This window comes from Aotus nancymaae, unplaced genomic scaffold (genome assembly GCF_030222135.1).
Source record: "Aotus nancymaae isolate 86718 unplaced genomic scaffold, 86718_ANA_hifiasm-v0.15.2.pri h1tg000014l, whole genome shotgun sequence".
Classification (NCBI taxonomy): Eukaryota; Metazoa; Chordata; class Mammalia; order Primates; family Aotidae; genus Aotus; species Aotus nancymaae.
In genome coordinates, this window is record NW_026988425.1 from 17,029,899 (window position 1) to 17,048,489 (window position 18,591).

At 44.6% G+C, this 18,591-nt stretch overlaps 1 protein-coding gene across 4 annotated transcripts in view; it reads right to left on the minus strand.

The window, feature by feature from the left end:
- MYO10 (myosin X) overlaps nt 1-18,591 on the minus strand; it is a 272,693-nt gene that overhangs the window by 75,138 nt on the left and 178,964 nt on the right. The window lies entirely within an intron of this gene.

The window sequence follows — 18,591 nt, forward strand, 5'->3', positions numbered from 1 at the left end:
CACAGTAGAATTCCAAAGCTAAACAGTATTCCCTTTTAAGTGAAATACTGACAAATGAAGCATCTGGCACCCTTTAATGAGCTGTTTTATCCTTTCAGAGTGGCTGAAACTAGGACAGCCATTCATCTGAGACAGTGGCTAGCACAGAGCAGTCATACAATGCCACAGGGCGCACTGATACGAAGCCCACCACTGCCATTTACCAGCTTCTAACATGACTTACTAGGAAAGGAAACAAATAGAGTTTAATTTAATGGCTAAATACATCCAGAAAATGTGAAATGATACACCATTTTCTGTTTTCACCACGTTTAATAGTAAAACACAGCTAAAAGCAATAACAAAAGCTATAATAAAAGTTAACTTGTATGTAGATGCCATTTTTACCGAGAACAAATAAAAGATAAGAATAAAAACCAAGAAATCATCAGCATTGACAGCCCAGTGGTTTTAAGAAGACGAGGTTCTACCCCCTGGGGGGGCACCTGGGAGTGTCTGGAGACGCTGAGAGGGAGACTGTTACTGGCAACCAGCAGGTAGACGCCGGCGCTGCTTTGAAGCCTCTTTCTAAGCGCAGGCTAGAGCCCAACAACAAAGAATAAACTGTCCAGTCCAAAATGCCAGTACTGCCAAGGCCAAGAACCCTGACTTACCCTGATAAATAGGAAGAGGGTGCACAAGAATCATCTATCTATTTGAGAGATCACTGACGCAGAAGGAAAAGGATATGAAGTTTAATTATGGACACATTTCAGTTCAAAGTGCTGAACAGGTGAAGCAGACCAGCACAGAACGGGAAAATCTAGAAAACTAGGGAAATTAAGCAAGTTATGAAATTAAGGGAGACGATGAGGCCAAAGCTTAGAGGAGGGTTTTCAGCTGAAATACACAGTGGAGACGTACTCACCTAGCCCGGAGCTGAAGGAGAGGAGCCAGTGTTTCTTTTGGAGCCCAGCAAGTGAGAAGGTGGGGGCAGAACCCCAGGCCATGCCTACATCCAGAGGAACCAGTCAAGAGGAGGGGGGGTGGTCAGAGAGGTGTCAGGAAGGAGGGGTGGTTAGCAGTGTCCCAGGCCTGGGAGCAGGGGGTGGGGATTAAGAGGCAGGCCAGAGAGAAACTGCCCTGGGAAGCTTCCAGCAGAAGGGAAGCAAGTGCAGCTTTGAGTGCGGGGCTTTAGAAAGAAGAAAAGAGTCACAGACTCTTTTGGGAAATGATCAACAGTGAGGAGAAGATTGCTCAAGGTGCGGGAGCCAGTCGAGTTCCTATTCACCCTCACTTCTCCCTTTTCGGCAGGTGTATGTGTATGTATATCTGTAAATCCATACAGCTCTCAGGGGGAGGCAAGACAAAGTTTAAAAAAAAAAAAAAAAAAAAAAGAGGCCAGGCACGGTGGCTCATACCTGTAATCCCAGCACTTTGGGAGGCCAAGGCTGGTGGATCATGAGGTCAGGAGTTCAAGACCAGCCTGGCCAACATGGTGAAACCCCAGCTCTACTAAAAATGCAAAAATTAGCTGGGCATGGTGGCGCATGCCTGTAATCCCAGCTACTCAGGAGGCTGAGGCAGGAAATCACATGAACCTGGGAGGCGGAGGTCGCAGTGAGCCGAGATCGTACCACTGCACTCAAGCCTGGGCAACAGAGGGAGACTCTGTCTCAAAAAAAAAAAAAAAAAAAGTATGGAATTGTCCTTCAGAAAAGGCTGTAACAATTTATACTCCCAGCAGCAGAATCCATTAATGGCAGTTTCTTCAAATAGTTACAGAAACCAAGAAGTGTTATTAGAAAGCAACACAGAGCCAGGAGCGGTGGTTGTGCCGCTATAGCCCCAGCTACTCCGGGTGCCAAGGCAGAAGGATCTCTTGGCTGTAGTGTGCTATGGTTGTGCTTGTAAATAGCCCCTGCACTCCAGCCTGGGCAACATAATCAGATCATGTCCCTTTAAAAAAAAAAAAGGACAAAACCATTAAATCCTCACACTAGCAAAAGTATCTTATTATTTTAAATTTCATTTATTTGATTATGCTACTGAGAACTTCAAGTAATTTTATATTTCACCTTTTGCAAATTTTCTGTGTATGCATTTTACTCAGTTTTCTACTAAAACATATTGTTCTCTTACTGATTCATGAAGGCTCTTTATATATTAAAGCTATACATCCATTGTTATATACATTAGATACATATATATATCTTGTTTGCTGTTGGCTTTAATGAAGGCAGTTTGGCTATGTATACATCAAAGTCATTAACTCTGATTTGGCAAATAGACTTTCAATAATTTACCTTAAGGAGAAAGTATTTGTGCACATGAAAAATACAACACCATTATTTGCAACAATAAACAATCCAGTAATAGAAATTTGACTTGAAAGAATAGCCACTGACAGAATTTTATAGTCATGAAAAATAAATAAGAATGTTTCAAGATTTATTAAGTTAAAAAAAAAAGTAGGTTACAAAATTAAGGTGAACTATGTTCCCAATTTAAAGGAAAAAAAAGTATATATGTAACAAATATAAATAGAGTTGTCCCTGACTGGTAAAATTATGGGTAACTAATTTTTTTTTTTTTTTTAGACAGAGCTCTCTCGCCCAGGCTGGAGTGCAGTGGCTCGATCTCGGCTCACTGCAACCTCCGCCTCCTGGGTTCAAGGGATTCTCCTGCCTTAGCCTCCCAAGTAGCTGGGACTACAGGCATGTGCCACCATGCCAGGCTAATTTTTTGTGTTTTTAGCAGAGACGGGGTTTCACAGTGTTAGCCAGAATGGTCTCAATCTCCTGCCCTTGTGATCCACCGGTCTTGGCCTCCCAAAGTGCTGGGATTACAGGCATGAGCCACTGTGCCCGGACATGGGTAACTAATTTTTAAAATATTTTACTTATTTCCCAAATATTTTATAATCAGTTAAAATTTTCTTGACATTGGAAAGCAGTGGGTGCAAACCCAGCAACTAATTTGATGGTGTTTTTATTATTGTTACTATTCTTTGTCACCTATTTTTGAGGGTCAGAGAAAGAACTGGCCCGAGAAAAAAAGGAAAATACCCCTAGGATGGAAGAAGAACACAGTGAAATGCTGAAGAGCTAATGAAGCAGAGCAGACCATCTGCACTGATGGGAGAAAACCCAGGGGAGCTGCAGACCCTGATCTTGAGAACCCCAGTCCACCCCCAGGCCCTAACCTCTGCTCTCCAGTCTCAAACCTGGCCCCTGGGCTCCAGAGTCTTCCAAGGGAGTGACAGCTGGGAAGGAGGCTGATGGGGATTTGGGAATTGGTCCTTTGTAGCTGCTGGGGGAGCAAAGTGGGCTTTAGAACAAAGTCACTACCAGAAAGCACACACTGAGAGGGCTGCCCGGGAAGATGTTAGTTCAGGGCTGCTGATGCTTAGAAGGAAAAAAAAAATCTCATTCTGCATGAACTAGACAGCCAGGGGCGGGAGGTAGGGGGAGGTGGGGAGGGAGGGGATTCACTCAAATTGGGAGCCTGAGTGCCATACAGATTGGACATGATTCCATAGGTTCATCAGGACAAGCCAAAGTAAAAATGCAGGATAAGCCAAAGAGACTGCAGTTTTTACCCGGCATTTTAGCAGTTAGCACCTCCAGGGAGGGGAGCAGCAAGACTGACTGGGGTCAACTCTCTAATCGCACCACCTTCCCATAGATTGACTTCAGCCACCAAGGCATTCAGCAGAAAGAGGGAAGTATTTCTGTATTCCATCATTCCAGCCCTCTTGCAAGCAGCAATGTGGTTCGGGACCTGAGGACCGTACAGAAACCCAACAGAAGCGAGGAATGAGAAAACCAGTTTCACGTTGTAAGAGAGGCAGAAAATACGTGGGACTTTCCCATAGAGGAAAGTCTTTGCCTCTTTCTTATGAGCATAATAAGTGTGTGTCAGTTAATTACTCTCAAAAACTGATGGCGAAAAAAAAACCACATTTTCATATTTGGTCTTAGCAGCAGAAATCTATGCAACAAAAGCAGATTTAGCCAAGTAGCCGTCAGCCACGTGATTATTCATTTCTTTTAAATGTAACTCAATTGACTATGAAAGACCCACTTTCAACATGAAAACATCTCCCTTCCAGGCATATTTAGCAACTGAATAGACAGCAACAGAACACCATTCCTGCGTCGGGGCGGAGGCAGAGATTAGCATTTCAGTCACTCTTCATTTTGTTCTTTCTTTGGGGACCTCAACTTCGGGGAGTACAGAGAATCCCAATAAAATGTGCCTCATCAGGTTTTACCAGGCCGATTGTAAATTCCCAACATGTGTGTGCTTGTGTGAAATAAGCACATGATATTCAACAGATGACCATTCACCTCCTATAACTTCTCACATTTCCATACTTGTGTATGAACAGGTTTATAATGCGATTAAAAAAGAGATTATTCTAGTGCAGATTTCTTTAAAGGTTCCTATAAAGCACGAAGCAGGGAAAAGCTGGATGAATGCAGTGTATAAACTCTTAAAGAAAAACATTTTGAAATAACAAATTCAAACAAAAGAAACCACCAATTTCCCCCTTCAACCTAATATTAAAAAGAATTTTTCCTATAAAAGGTGAATTCCATATAAAAATATATTGCATTATCAACGCCTTAACTGAGATTTTACAAAAAAATTTGCAGTTCAAACTTGCACATGCAATCAAAATCAGCACTTACCCACTTGTAAACACTTCTGGTGCCTGCAGAAACAGCAAAATCTGTTCCTTGTTGTTTGATCTCAGCAGTTTTACACCACCATAATCACGGCAAGTTAGATGAAACTTTTAAGCAGAACAAGAAAGAGAAAAATCCCTACCTTGGGTTTCTTTCACCCCTTCAGTTTTTGTCCACTGTAAATGGCTGCATCTTTAGCAGTCTGGGCAAGAGCATCTAAGCTGACAGACACAAAAATGGGCTTTCTTCGGCTGGCTGGTGTTCCCAGCCTTTTATGTGGTGTCTCGGGCTGTGCTGCTTAATTCATTCCTGATTCTACTCAAAGGAAGTCCAGCCTGGCGAGGCTGACGTGATAGAACAGCTGAAGACACTTTTGACTGCAGGGGCAAACTAACCATCACACACGCATCAACAAATGTGTAATTAGGTTTCAAGGCCCAAAGATTTTTGATTTTAAAAGTCAACCAATAATTAAAAAAAAAAAAGCCCTAGGACAAAATCAAGCAATTTAGTTGTATGTTGGAAAATCGACCCAGAGAACAAGAACAGCACTCTTTGCTGGTGCTGAGCTTCATTCACGGGAATTTATCCGGATCTCTACAGAGCTCTGCTGAATAGTTTCCATGACAACTTGGTAAACAGGATGGAAGTGACCACTGAAGGGTTTGCTGGGATTGTTTTGTTTGGGGAGGAGAATGGTGGCTTTAAATGCTTCCTTTACTAAAATTTCCTCCAAAGGTAAAAAGGCAGCTTTTTACAGATCTTCTGTATGAGATGTTTTCAAAAGTCAAAGAAATGCTGGTAATGGGTGCTCCAGTTGCAGGAGAGGCAGTCAAAACAAAGGGGGACATGAGTGGCAATCAGAAAACCAGGTGGCTCATGCTTATAATCCCAGCACTTTGGGAGGCCTAGGCAGGTGGATCACCTGAGGTCAGGAGTTGGAAACCAGCCTGACCAACATGGTAAAATCCCATCAATACCAAAAATACAAAAATTAGGCTGAGCAAGGTGGCTCATGCCTGTAATCCCAGCACTTTGGGAGGCCAAGGCAGGAGGGAGGTTGGGAGTTGGAGACCAGCCTGACTAACATGGAGAAAACCCATCTCTACTAAAAACGCAAAATTAGCCAGGTGTGGTGGTGCATGCCTGTAATTCCAGCTACTAGGAGACTGAGGCGGGAGAATTGCTTGAACCTGGGAGGCAGAGGTTGTGGTGAGCCGAGATCACACCATTGTACTCCAGCCTGGGAAACAAGAGTGAAACTCCATCTCTGAATGAATGAATGAATGAATGAATGAGTTAGCCAGGCATGGTGGCATGAGCCTGTAATCCCAGCTATTTGGGAAGCTGAGGCAGGAGAATTACTTGAAACCAGGAAGCAGAGGTTGCAGTGACTGAGACCCTGCCACTGCACTCCAGCCTGGGTGACACAGAGCAAGACTAAGACTCAAAAAAAAAAAGAAAAAAACCAGGAAGGATTACAGAATGCCAAGGAGGTGCTTTCCAGTAAGTATACAGGGGAAATGGAACCATCCCCAAAGACTAATCCAGTGCACAGAGGAGTGAAACGGGCTGACAACCTGAATAATTCAGTCCTAACTCCCAAGTTGACACTTCTGCCCTCTCTATTCTTCCATCAATCTTGTCCATATCAGTTACCACTTTCACTGTGAGCAACAGAAACGCCATGCAACAGAAACGCCATTCTCGGCTGGGCATGGTGGCTTACATCTGTAATCCCAGCACCTGGGAGGCCGAGGTGGGTGGATCACCTGAGGTCAGGAGTTCAAGACCACCCTGGTCAACATGGTGAAACCCCATCTCTAATAAAAATACAAAAATTAGCCGGGCATGGTGGTGCATACCTGTAGTCCTAGCTAATTGAGAGGCTGAGGCAGAAGAATCGCTTGAACCCAGGAGGCGGAGGTTGCAGTGAGTGAAGATCATACCACTGTACTCTAGCCTGGGTGACAGAGTGAGACTTGGTCTCAAAAAAAAAAAAAAAAGAAAGAAATTTCATTCTCAATGCTTCACCCTTTGACCAGGTAATCAGAAACTTCCCATTCTTACAGAATATGACTTGGAAAAAAAATGTTCATCACATTATGAACAGATTACAAACATCCGGCATTTTGACACATGACAGTACATTATTTGTCAAAAGCCAAAGAACCATATGACATCGACAGTGGACTGCTAATGTAAACTTGGATTTTAATAATAATGTAGCAATACTGGTTTATTATAACAAACGCACCACATTTGTGCACGATGTTAATAAAAGAGAAAATTGTGCTGCGGGGGGCAATGTGGAAACCGCCTGTAGTACAGGCTCAAACTTTCCGTAAATTTTTTAATGCTCTTTAAAAAAGTCTATTAATGTTAAAAATAAAGATAAAAATGTCCATCCAGTAAATGTCAAAGACGAAAGAGAAATTGTTTTTAAGGCTCCTTATGGCAATCTGCCAGAGGTTATTTAAAACTAAGCTCAAAGAGCAAAGGTCTTAAAATAGATTTTTCTGTGATTCAGCTTATATTTGGGGTTAAACTTGTGAGGATGAAATAAGCGGTAAAAATATAAACATATAATGTAAGTATGCGTTATTTCACACAGTAATACGCAGCTGTATCATGTCCACGTGACCTCACTTAATACACATAACCGCCCTCCTTAGTAGGTACTGTCAATACACAAGTTAAACCCAAGGAAAGAATGCCTGGCCACACCAGGTGTAGTGATGAGACCCGAGGGAGACCTAGGCGCACACCTCTGATCTATTGCATCGGTGGCTTCCAGAGCTCCTGCACCTGGGTGGCTATGCAATACCCATCTATGCCAACAGTATTGCGGTGTATCATAGTGTGCTAGACCCAGAGAACCCCGACACCCTGTGTCTCAGCAGGCATGGTGCAGGGTTTCCCGGGCCCTTGGGGCAGGACATGAAGGACTGAGTCGCCCAGGCTCTGTGGGTAACTAGGCAGGCTTGTGGAGGGAGCGGTGGCTGGGGCTGGGGAACAGGTGGGGTAGTAGTCAATGCAGCCGTGGGAAAACTGTCACAAAGGATGAAACAGAAAATAAAAACCAACAACATGACAACAAGCACAGGCAGTAAAAAGGTAAGCAAAGCTCTATCAAAAAAAATCCTCATCGCCCACAAGAGCTTTGAGAGATCCTATTGCATGTTGTGTTGATGGTTAAACAAAAATGCCAAGATGAAATTGTCCTTGGAGGCTGTTTACTGGAGCAGGAAAATGTATTCTTATTAAGAGCTTGAAAATATTTGACACACTCCTGTGAATGAATATCTGACATTTTCACGTTAATCTCAAATGGCCAGAAGAAGAGCAGCAAACGGAAGATGCAGAAATGCAGATTTCATTCATTACAATTAAGACCTTTCCCAGGCCAGGCACAGTGGCTCATGCCTGTAATCCCAGCACTTTGGGAGGCTGAAGTGGGTGGATCACCTGAGGTCAGGATTTTGAGACTAGCCTGGCCAACATGGTGAAACCCCGTCTCTACTAAAAATACAAAAATTAGCTAGGCATGGTGGTAAGCGCCTGTAATCCCAGTTACTCTGGAGGCTGAGGCAAGAGAATAACTTAAACCCGGGAGACGGAGGTTGCAGTAAGCTGAGATCATACCATTGCACTCCAGCCTGAGCAAGAAGAGTGAAACTCCATCTCACACACAAATACAACAAACAAACAAACAAACAAACTTTCTCAGAACAGTAAGGGCTTAAAAAACAAAAATTAAAAAGCAGACCAGGCGTGGTGACTTCCATCTGTAATCCCAGCACCACTATGGGAGGCCAAAGCAGGAGAATCGCTTGAGGCCAAAAGTTTGAGTCCAGCTTGGGAAACAACAGTAAGACCCCGTCTCTATGAAAATGTAAAAATTAGGTAGGCCCAGTGGTGGTGCATGCCTGTACTCCCAGCTGCTTGGGAGGCTGAGGCAGAAGATCGCTTGAGCCAGGAGTTCAAGGCTTCAGTGTGCTATGATGGTGCCACTACACCCCAGCCTGGGCAAGAGAATAAGACTTGTCTCTTAAAAATAAAAAAATTTAAAAAAGTAAAGGAATAAAAGAATGGCTACTCCACACACAGAGCAGTCCCGAGGGCTGCCGGCTGTCCTTTTTTTTTTTTTTTTTTTTTTTTTTTTTTTGAGACGGAGTCTTGCTGTCACCAGGCTGGAGTGCAGTGGCGTGATCTCAGCTCACTGCAAACTCCACCTCCAGGGTTCAAGCGATTCTACTGCCTCAGCCTCCCAAGTAGCTAGGATTGCAGGCACACACCACCATGCCCAGCTAATTTTTGGATTTTTTAGTACAGATGGGGTTTTACCATGTTGGCCAAGATGGTTTCAATCTCTTGACCTTGTGATCCACCTACCTTGGCTTCTCAAAGTGCTGGGATTACAGGCATGAGCCACCATGCCTAGCCCTTGGTTGTCCATTTTTATGGTTATTTCTTGATGCTATGCTAAACAAGGGGTGGATTATTCATGCCTCCCCTTTTTAGATGACACAGGGTAACCTCCAGAGGTTACCATGGCATTTGTAAACTGTGCTGGAGGTGGGAGTGTTGCAGTGAGGACAACCAGAGGTCACTCTTGTGGCCATCTTGGTTTTGGTAGGCTTTGGCGGCTTCTTTACTGCAATGTGTTTTATCAGCAAGGTTTTTTGACATGTATTTTGTGCCGACCTCCTGTCCCATCCTATGACTTAGAATGCCTGCCTGGTCTGGGAATGTAGCCCAGTAGGTTTCAGCCTTATTTTACCCACTTCTTATTCAAGATGGAGTTGCTCTGGTTCATACACCCCTGACACTGTCACCCAAGCAGCCACCATGCTGCAATCCATGCCTGGATGTGAGTGAATTTCATCATCCTTTTCGTACTGTCTTTGCAAATTATGGACACTACCGACACGCCTCACACCAAGTCCAGCCGTCCGTTAAGTGGAGTTGAAATATCACACTACAGATTCACCAGTGAAGCAGAAAATTATTTTATCTGCAAAAACGCCTGGAAACAGAAAGGAAAGCTGCCTATTTGTGGTGGATGAATGACCTCCATTTCATACATTCTGCAAAGCAAGGAGCAAGAGCTAAGTGATAAGAAATCATCGTGCTCGCTGTAATCGGGGGTGCCTTTGCTTCCACAGTGACAAGAAACAAGGATGTATTTTATACTCGTGGAATTTAGATTCTGTGAAATATGGCAATAATAATATGTAGACTGAGTGAATAACCTGTAATTCCAGAAAGTTCCATCTCAATGTTAAAATCTAATGTTTACTTAACCTTTCAGTTTAAACCTTGTCATGTATCAGATCCTCTTGCCTAGACCTCCCGCCCTATCATGCAGATAACAAAGGCCTGTGAGGGAACGCCCCATTTGGAGATAGGGATATTTGTATATGAATAACCAGCCTCCAGACCAAGAAGTATTTGTGAATGAGCCCCTGGTGCTGTGCTTACCTATCCCTAAAGGACCATGAAGCTGAGGGGGGCTATGTCTAGAAGGAGTCAGCTGAGGAGGTAGACAGGGCAAAGGAACATGTCACCATAAAAAGATTGATACACATAAGCTGGGCACGGTGGCTCACGTCTGTAATCCCAGAATTTTGGGAGGCTGAGGTGGGTGGATCACGAGGTCAAGAGATCGAGACCGTCCTGGCCAACATGGTGAAACCCGGTCTCTTCTAAAAATATAAAAATCGGCTGGGCATGGTGGTGTGCGCCTGTAATCCCAGCTACTCAGGAGACTGAGGCAGGAGAATCACTTGAACCCGGGAGGTGGAGGTTGCAGTGAGCCAAGATCGCACCACTGCACTCCAGCCTGGTGACAGAATGAGACTTCATCTCAAATATAAAACAACAGAGAAAGATATAGGAAGGAAAAAAAAAGAAACAGATATAGGAAGAATAACATGGGACCCATAATTCAAGGCAAGAAATGTGTCACATTATCATCAGAACTTTTTATTTTTATTTATTTATTTATATTTTTAATTTAGAGACGAGGGTGTTGCTATGTTGCCCAGGCTGGAGTGCAGTGGCTATTCACAGGCGCAATCCCACTACTGATCAGCACAGGAATTTTGACCTGCTCCGTTTCCAACCTGGGCTGGTTCACCCCTCCTTAGGCAACCTGGTGGTCCCCTGCTCTCAGGAGGTCACCATATTGATGCCAAACTTAGTGCGGACACCCGATCGGCATAGCGCACTACAGCCCAGAACTCCTGGGCTCAAGCGATCCTCCCACCTCAGCCTCCCGAGTAGCTGGGACTATAGGCATGCACCACCGCGCCCGGCCAGAACTTTTTAAAGAAATATTTTGTCTTTGGTTGGTTGTTTTCTTTGAGGCAGGTCTCACTCTGTTGCACGGGTTGGAGTGCACTGGTGTGATCTCGGCTCACTGCAGCCTTGACTTCCCAGACTCAGATTATCCTCTGACCTCAGCCTCCCAAGTAGCTAGGTCTATAGATGCACACCGCCACCCCTGACTACTTTTTTTTTTTTTTTTGAGACAGAATCTCACTCTCGCCCAGGTGGGAGTGCAGTGGTGCAATCTCAGCTCACTGCAACCTACACCTCCTGGATTCAAACAACTCTCATGCCTCTGCCTCCCAACTAGCTGGGGTTACAGGTGCACACCACCATGCCCAGCAAATTTTTGTATTTTTGGTAGAGATGGGGTTTCACCATGTTGGCCAGGCTGATCTTGAACTCCTGGCCTCAGGTGATCTGCCCACTTCAGCCTCCCAAAGTGCTGGGATTACAGGTGTGGGTCACCACGCCCAGCCTTTTTTGTAGAGACAGAGTTTTGCCATGTAGTCCAGGCTGGGCTGTAACTCCTGGGCTCAAGCCATCTGCCTGGCTCCCAAAGTGCTAGGATTACAGGTGTGAGCCACCAGGCCTGGTCAGGTCTGAAAGAAAGAAAGGAAATGAAGAATGGAAGAAAGAATGAAAGGAAGAAAGAAAAGAAAAAGAGGAAGGGAGGAAGGGGAAAGGAGAAAGGGAGGGAGGGGAAAGGAAAGGAGAAAGGGAGGGAGGGAGGGGAAAGGAGAAAGGGAGGGAGGGAGGGGAAAGGAGAAAGGGAGGGAGGGAGGGGAAAGGAGAAAGGGAGGGGGGAAGGAGAAAGGGAGGGAGGGAGGGGAAAGGAAAAAGGGAGGGAGGGAGGGAGGGGAAAGGAGAAAGGGAGGGAGGGAGGAAGGGGAAAGGAGAAAGGGAGGGAGGAAGGGGAAAGGAGAAAGGGAGGGAGGGAGGGGAAAGAAGAAAGGGAGGGAGGAAAGGAGGAAGGGAAGGAAGAAGGGAGAAAAGAAGGAAGGAAGGAAAAAAAGGAAGGAAGGAGAAATGGCAGGCAGCACCTGGATTACATAATATAAATCCCTAGGAGAAAATGTGATAGATTCATTAAATTCATCCATCAAGTTATTACGCCCCTGGAAACAAAAGGCTCATGCTTCCATAATGTCAGCACAGAGCTCTCACTGCATGTGTGAGGCCATAAGCTGTCTAGGATGCTGTCAACCTGAGGGGCTGAGTCTGACCTAGGAAGGAGCCTCGTGAAGACAGGACTACGGGTGGGTCACCAGGACTCATTTATGTGAAAGGAGCTAACATCCCCCCAAAGTCCTTGACAGAAGACCCCTGTGTGAGATGGTTTCAGCATCCTTGTCCTCATCCTTGTGTCTTGGGATAGAGACAGATGGGACTGCGAGATCGACAGCTCACAAGGCTTCCGTGGCCTGCCTGATTCCACATCTCCAGCTTCCTCCTCTCACTTGATATTCCATTTTCCAGCAGACATGGCTACAGGGCAACTCTAGCCTTCCTGGTTCCCCCTCTGGGGCCTGGTCTTCAGCCTCCCGCAGCACAGACATCTCTCCCTTCTTCACTTAAGTAAACCTTACTCTATGCAATGTGTGGTGGCTCCCAGCACTTTGGGAGGCTGAGGCAGGCGATCACTTGAAGTCAGGAGTTCAAGACCAGCCTGGCCAACATGGTGAAAGCCCATCTCTACTAAAAATACAAACATCAGCTGGGTGTGGTGGCACATGCCTGTAATCCCAGCTACTCAGGAGGCTGAGGCAGGAGAATGGCTTGAACCTGTGAGGTGGAGGTTGTAGTGAGCTGAGATTGCGCCACTGCACTCCAGTCTGGGAGACAGCAAGACTCTGTCTTGAAAGAAAAGAAAGAAAAAAGAAAAAAGAAAAGAAAGGAGAGAGAGAAGTGGGAGGGAGAGGAAAGAAAGGGAAGAGAAGGGAGGGGAGGGGAGGAGAGGAAGGGGAGGGAATGGAAGAGAAGGAAAGGAAGGGAAAGGCAAAGTAAAGGGAAGGGAAAGGAAAGGAAGAAAGGTCGACTCTACTTAAGAGGCCGCTTGTGCTACAGGCCTTCTTGCACCAGATCCCAGTCCCAGAAACATTAGATTAGGCCCCTGCCTTTTTGGAGAAGGCTGGACCGAATCTTTGAGGGTACTGTTCTGTCGAGTTAAAGATTTAAAGACGATGCTGCTGGAACCACGAGGTTTTCGTCTTAGAACCTGCGTGCTGGACACAGCAAACTCAAAGACAGAACAGGGAGGAAAGCCAGCCAGACGGGTTCCAAGAGACAGCACGGGCTGAATCTGCAAGAAACAGACCCTGGCAACTCCCAGCAACTGGTTCTCACACCCCAGAAGGTGCCCCGATGTGTATCTGTCAGTTCCCTGCTTTCATTCTGCCCTGAACCTCCTCCGGGCTTTTCTGAAGAATGTTAATGAGAGACTTTTCTGTCTGGAACTTACTTGCTAAAACACCAGGCAGGGACGCCCTTGGGGAGATTCTGAGGAGGAAAAGCAGGTTTTCTACCTTACAGAAATCTGTGCTTGGCTGGAGCACTTTTGGCTGCCACTGCTACCACCCAAGCAAATCACAATCAACAAAGCTAAAAGGTGTCATTACCAACTGAAACTCCTGTAATGGAGAGGTCTACCCTTCGTGAACTCTGAAAACTCAAAGCTCAGCGGAAGGTTACATCCAAGGCCAAGACCCGCTGCAGACCTGCCTCTCGCAGGAGGCAGGCTTTTCTAGCTGCTTCCTCACTGAGCGCCAATGAGGCTAGCCAAGTGCCTTCTATACAAAACTCAAGATCGGTAAAAGGCTTTTTATAGAAGAAGAAAAAAGTCCACATATTGTGACACCTGAATGGACACGTGCGTTCAACATTTCAGTTATATACTCCTTCTCTGGACCTCTTTTTCAAAATAAAACTTAGAAAACCCAAATTAAAAAAAAAAAAATAGGCTGGGCGTGGTGACTCATGCCTGTAATCCCAGCACTTTGGGAGGCTGAGGCAGGCAGATCACGAGGTCAAGAGATCGAGACCATCCTGGTGAACATGGTAAAACCCCACCTCTACCTAAAATACGAAAATTAGCTGGGCGTTGCGGCACATGTCTGTAGTCCCAGCTACATGGGAGGCTGAGGCAGGAGAATCACTTGAACCCCGGAGACGGAAGAAGCTATAGTAAGCTGAGATCATTCCACCGCACTCCAGCCTGGGTGACAGAGCAAGATTCCATCTCGGAAAAAAAAAAAAAAATTACAAATAATCCAAACAAAAGCTCACAAAGAATTTCTAGATTCTTTAGGCCCAGATGCCCATGCTGGAGTTCAAACCCTTGGCAAGGAGGAGAGGCAGCCTGTCCTAAAAACCATGGCAGGTAAAGGGGGTGTGCTCCCACTAGCCCTGCAAATGAGGGAGTCTTGAATCTACTTCTGAAGGCACAAAAGCAGCTACAGGTGTCTCTGTTGTTCTAATCCTGCAGGTCTCTAGAATATTGGACTTTATAGCTACCATTCTGATTTCTTTATGATCATATAACCTACAAAAAAGAAATACTTCTGGCTGGGTGTGATGGCTCATCCCTGTAATCCCCGCACTTTGAGAGGACGAGATAGGCAGATCACCTGTGGTTGAGAGTTCAAGACCAGCCTGACCAACATGGAGAAACCTCACTTCTACTAAAAATATGAAATTAGCTGGGCGTGGTGGCCCATGCCTGTAATCTCATCTACTTGGGAGGCTGAGGCAGGAGAATCACTTGAACCTGGCAGGTGGAGGTTGCGGTGAGCCAAGATCACGCCATTGCACTCCAGCCTGGGTAACAAGAGCGAAACTCTGTCTCAAAATAAAAAAAGGGGGCTGGGCGCGGTGGCTCACGCCTATAATCCCAGCACTTTGGGAGGCCAAGGCGGGTGGATCACGAGGTCAAGAGATCTAGACCATCTTGGTCAACAAGGTGAAACTCCATCTCTGCTAAAAAATACAAAAATTATCTGTGCGTGGTGGCGCACGCCTGTAGTCCCAGCTACTCGGGAGGCTGAGGCAGGAGAATTGCTTGAACCCAGGAGGCGGAGGTTGCGGTGAGCCGAGATTGCGCCATTGCACTCCAGCCTGGGTAACAAGAGCAAAGCTCTGTCTCAAAAAAAATAAAAATAAAAAATAAAATAAAATAATAAAATTAAAAATTATATATTTGCTAAATCCCATGCTCCTTGCTCCTGAATAATGCACAAAATACCTAAATACACACATATTTGAATACCACCTCCCAAGTCCTTTGATGGACAGCAGCTGGAGAGGAAAACGAGGCGAGGAAAAACTCTCCTCCCTCCATGCTGAAAAGACACATTCCCAATCTCTAGGGAGGAAGAAGGCAAGATTTCTCCTGTGAAATTTCTAAAAGAATCTATCTTTGGATTTAAAAAATGTATAAGAAACTCTAAATAAAGGTTGTTTGCATACATTTCACAGAACATAATAGGCAGTGACAGTCCAGTATTTCCAATGCAACCAAATGAATGCCAATCGAGACATAGCTGTATTTCCATAATCAAATTAGCATCTCCATTTATCACCACACCTACATTTTAGGCCTTAGACAAGTCAGCTCTTGTGCCTCTGCCTTCACTTGCTGAGTGTCTTTATTTTTTAATTTTTTTTTTTTGAGACAGAGTCTCACTCTGTTGCCCAGGCTGGAGTGCAATGGCACGATCTTGGCTCACAACAGCCTCTGCTTCCTGAGTTCAAGCAATTCTCCTACCTCAGCCTCCCACGTAGCTGGGATTACAGACAATGCACCACCACACATGGCTTTTTTCTTTTTTTTTTTTTTAAATAGAGACAAGGTTTCACCATATTGGCCAGGCTGGTCTTCAACTCCACCCACCTCGGCTTCCCAAAGTGCTGGGATTACAGGTATGAGCCACCACGTCCAGCCTTCTGAGTGCCTTTAAAAGGGCACCAAGATATTCTTTGAAAGGTTTCTATAGCCTATCACTTGGTGGGTTATTAATTAGTGCCTGCCATATTTCAGGACATGTAAAGCAAGCCAATACAAATGCAAACATGGGGTTGAGTTAGTTCATTTTTAAAATGCAAAACTCAGGCCGGGTGCGATGTCAGGAGTTTGAGACAAGCCTGGCCAATATGGTGAAACCCCGTCTCTACTAAAAATACAAAAGTTTGCCAGGTGTGGTGGTGGGCACCTGTAATCTCAGCTACTCAGGAGAATTGCTTGAAACCGGAAGGCGGAGGTTGCAGTGAGCCGAGATTGCACCATTGCACTCCAACCTGGGCAACACAGTGAGACTCCATCTCAAAATAATAATAATAATAAAAGTAAAAAATAATAAAATTCAATGAAATAAAATGCAAAATCCAAAGCAATTAGGTACTACCAAATTTCAGCATGGAAAAATAAGGTCGGTTCTCATATTCTGGCTGCTGAACTGCTTTCAAGCAGGCCTAATTTCAAAAGCTAGTACAATTTGAAGGAAAAACTAACTCTGTGCCATCCGAGAGAGAAAACAGAAATGCTGGGGACTGCGTATTTCAAATTAAATTTTCTATCTTTATTATAGCACTGCCAGGGTGGGAATTTAAGATGCCAACGATTGTAAAACTGTTTCACACCACGAAGAACGAGAAAAAAAGCTTCCAATTAAACTATGGCTCACCAGAAACTGTGAGATGCAGACCAGTAACCAAGACTTCATTTTTTTTAATTTTTAGAAACAGAGTCTTGCTCTGTCCCACAGGCTGGAATGCAGTGACGTAACCTCAGCTCACTTCAGTCTCCGCCTCCCGGGTTCAAGCAATTCTCCTGCCTCAGCCTCCCAAGTAGCTGGGACTACAGATGTGTGCTGCCACCACGCCCAGCTAATTTTTGTATTTTTAGTAGAAACAGGGTTTCACCATGTTGGCCAGGATGGTTTCGAATTCCTGACCTCAAGCCATCCACCCACCTCTCAGCCTCCCAGAGTGCTGAGATTACAGGCATGAGCCACCACGCCCAGCCAAGCACCCAAGACTTTACACTGAGAAAAAACCTTGCCTGTTTGAAAGATGAAATACGGCACTATTATCCTTATCGTAAAAAGGGGAGAGAACCCCAGCAGAGACTGAGCGACTCCTGGCATCTACACCAAAAACGCAAAGCCCACTTCTACTGTCTGGTAAACACTGCCCACCAGGGCGTACAAAGCAAACCAAGTAGAATTTAAACCAGCTACATGATATAGTGTTATATAGAGACAGAGATGTTCTAACTATTAATTTCCTACATTATATTTCCAAAAAAGCTATGCATTTGCTTATGTTGCCATTTTTTTTTGTGATAACCTTAAATATTTTGACATACATTTGAAAAATGGAAAGTCGGGTTCTTTTTTTTTTTTTTCAAGACAGGGTTTCTTGAACTCCTGATCTCAGGTGATCCACCCGCCTCAGCCTCCCAAAGTGCTGAGATTACAGGCGTGAGCCACCACGCCCAGCAATGGGTTCCTTTTTAAACTACTAGAACCATGCACATAAAGTCAGCACAGATCTTCCACAGAAGACTACTTCGTCATTTCAGGTCACACAAACACCAAATTCTTACCATTATACCTCACAGTAAGGAAACAAACTGAACAGGTTACTTTCTCTTCAAGAGATGTCCAATTTTGCCTCTCTGGAAGACAGAGAATTCAATATTGTGGTTCCAGACAGAGTCTGGCTCTATCGCTCAGGCTGGAGCACAGTGGCGGATCTCGGCTCACTGCAACCTCCGCCTCCTGGGTTCAAGTGATTCTCATGCCTCAGCCTCCTGAGTAGCTGGGTTTACAGGCATGCGCCACCATGCCTGGCTAATTTTTGTATTTTGTATTTTTGTTTCACTACATGGCCAGGCTGGTCTTGAACTCCTGACTTGAAGTAATCCGCCCGCCTCAGCCTCCTAAAATGCTGGGATTACAGGTGTGAGCCATCGCGCCTGGCTATTGTGGTTCTTACAAGCATACATCTTTAAACTATAAATGAGGAATCCATGTAATATTAAGCCAAAGGCAATTGGTTGACATTATAAAAAATAAGATCCAGCATCAGTCAAGTTACCAGAATGTAATAAACCAAATCTCATGGGAAACAGCTCAGATCAGATTTTTTACCTTAAGCCTTATGAGGATGGCATCTAGATCTTTAACATACGGAGTTCTTAAAATTACAAGTTTGTAGGGGTTTTCTCTCGTAAGAAGTGTTCCTAAGAGGCTAATGTTTGCTGAATCAAAATAATTTAAATGTATTAACAACACTTTAAGACAAGCTACCCAATTAGCTGTGGCTTCAGCGACTGCATATATCTAACACTATAGCTTCTTTGTTTAGGGAGCTTTTCCTTTTTAAACTTACATTGTTTCTAATCGGATTATGAAATTAAAAAGCTAAAATCAAACAGCCAAGACATTAATACTTATGACATTCTTTTGGGTGTCTTCTAATTAGTTATAATCAACTATTTAAAGTACTTAAAATCTAGCATTACTACTTAAAGCCTCTTCAGCATGTTTAAAATAAAAATAAAGCAAAAAAAGAAGAAAAGAAAGAA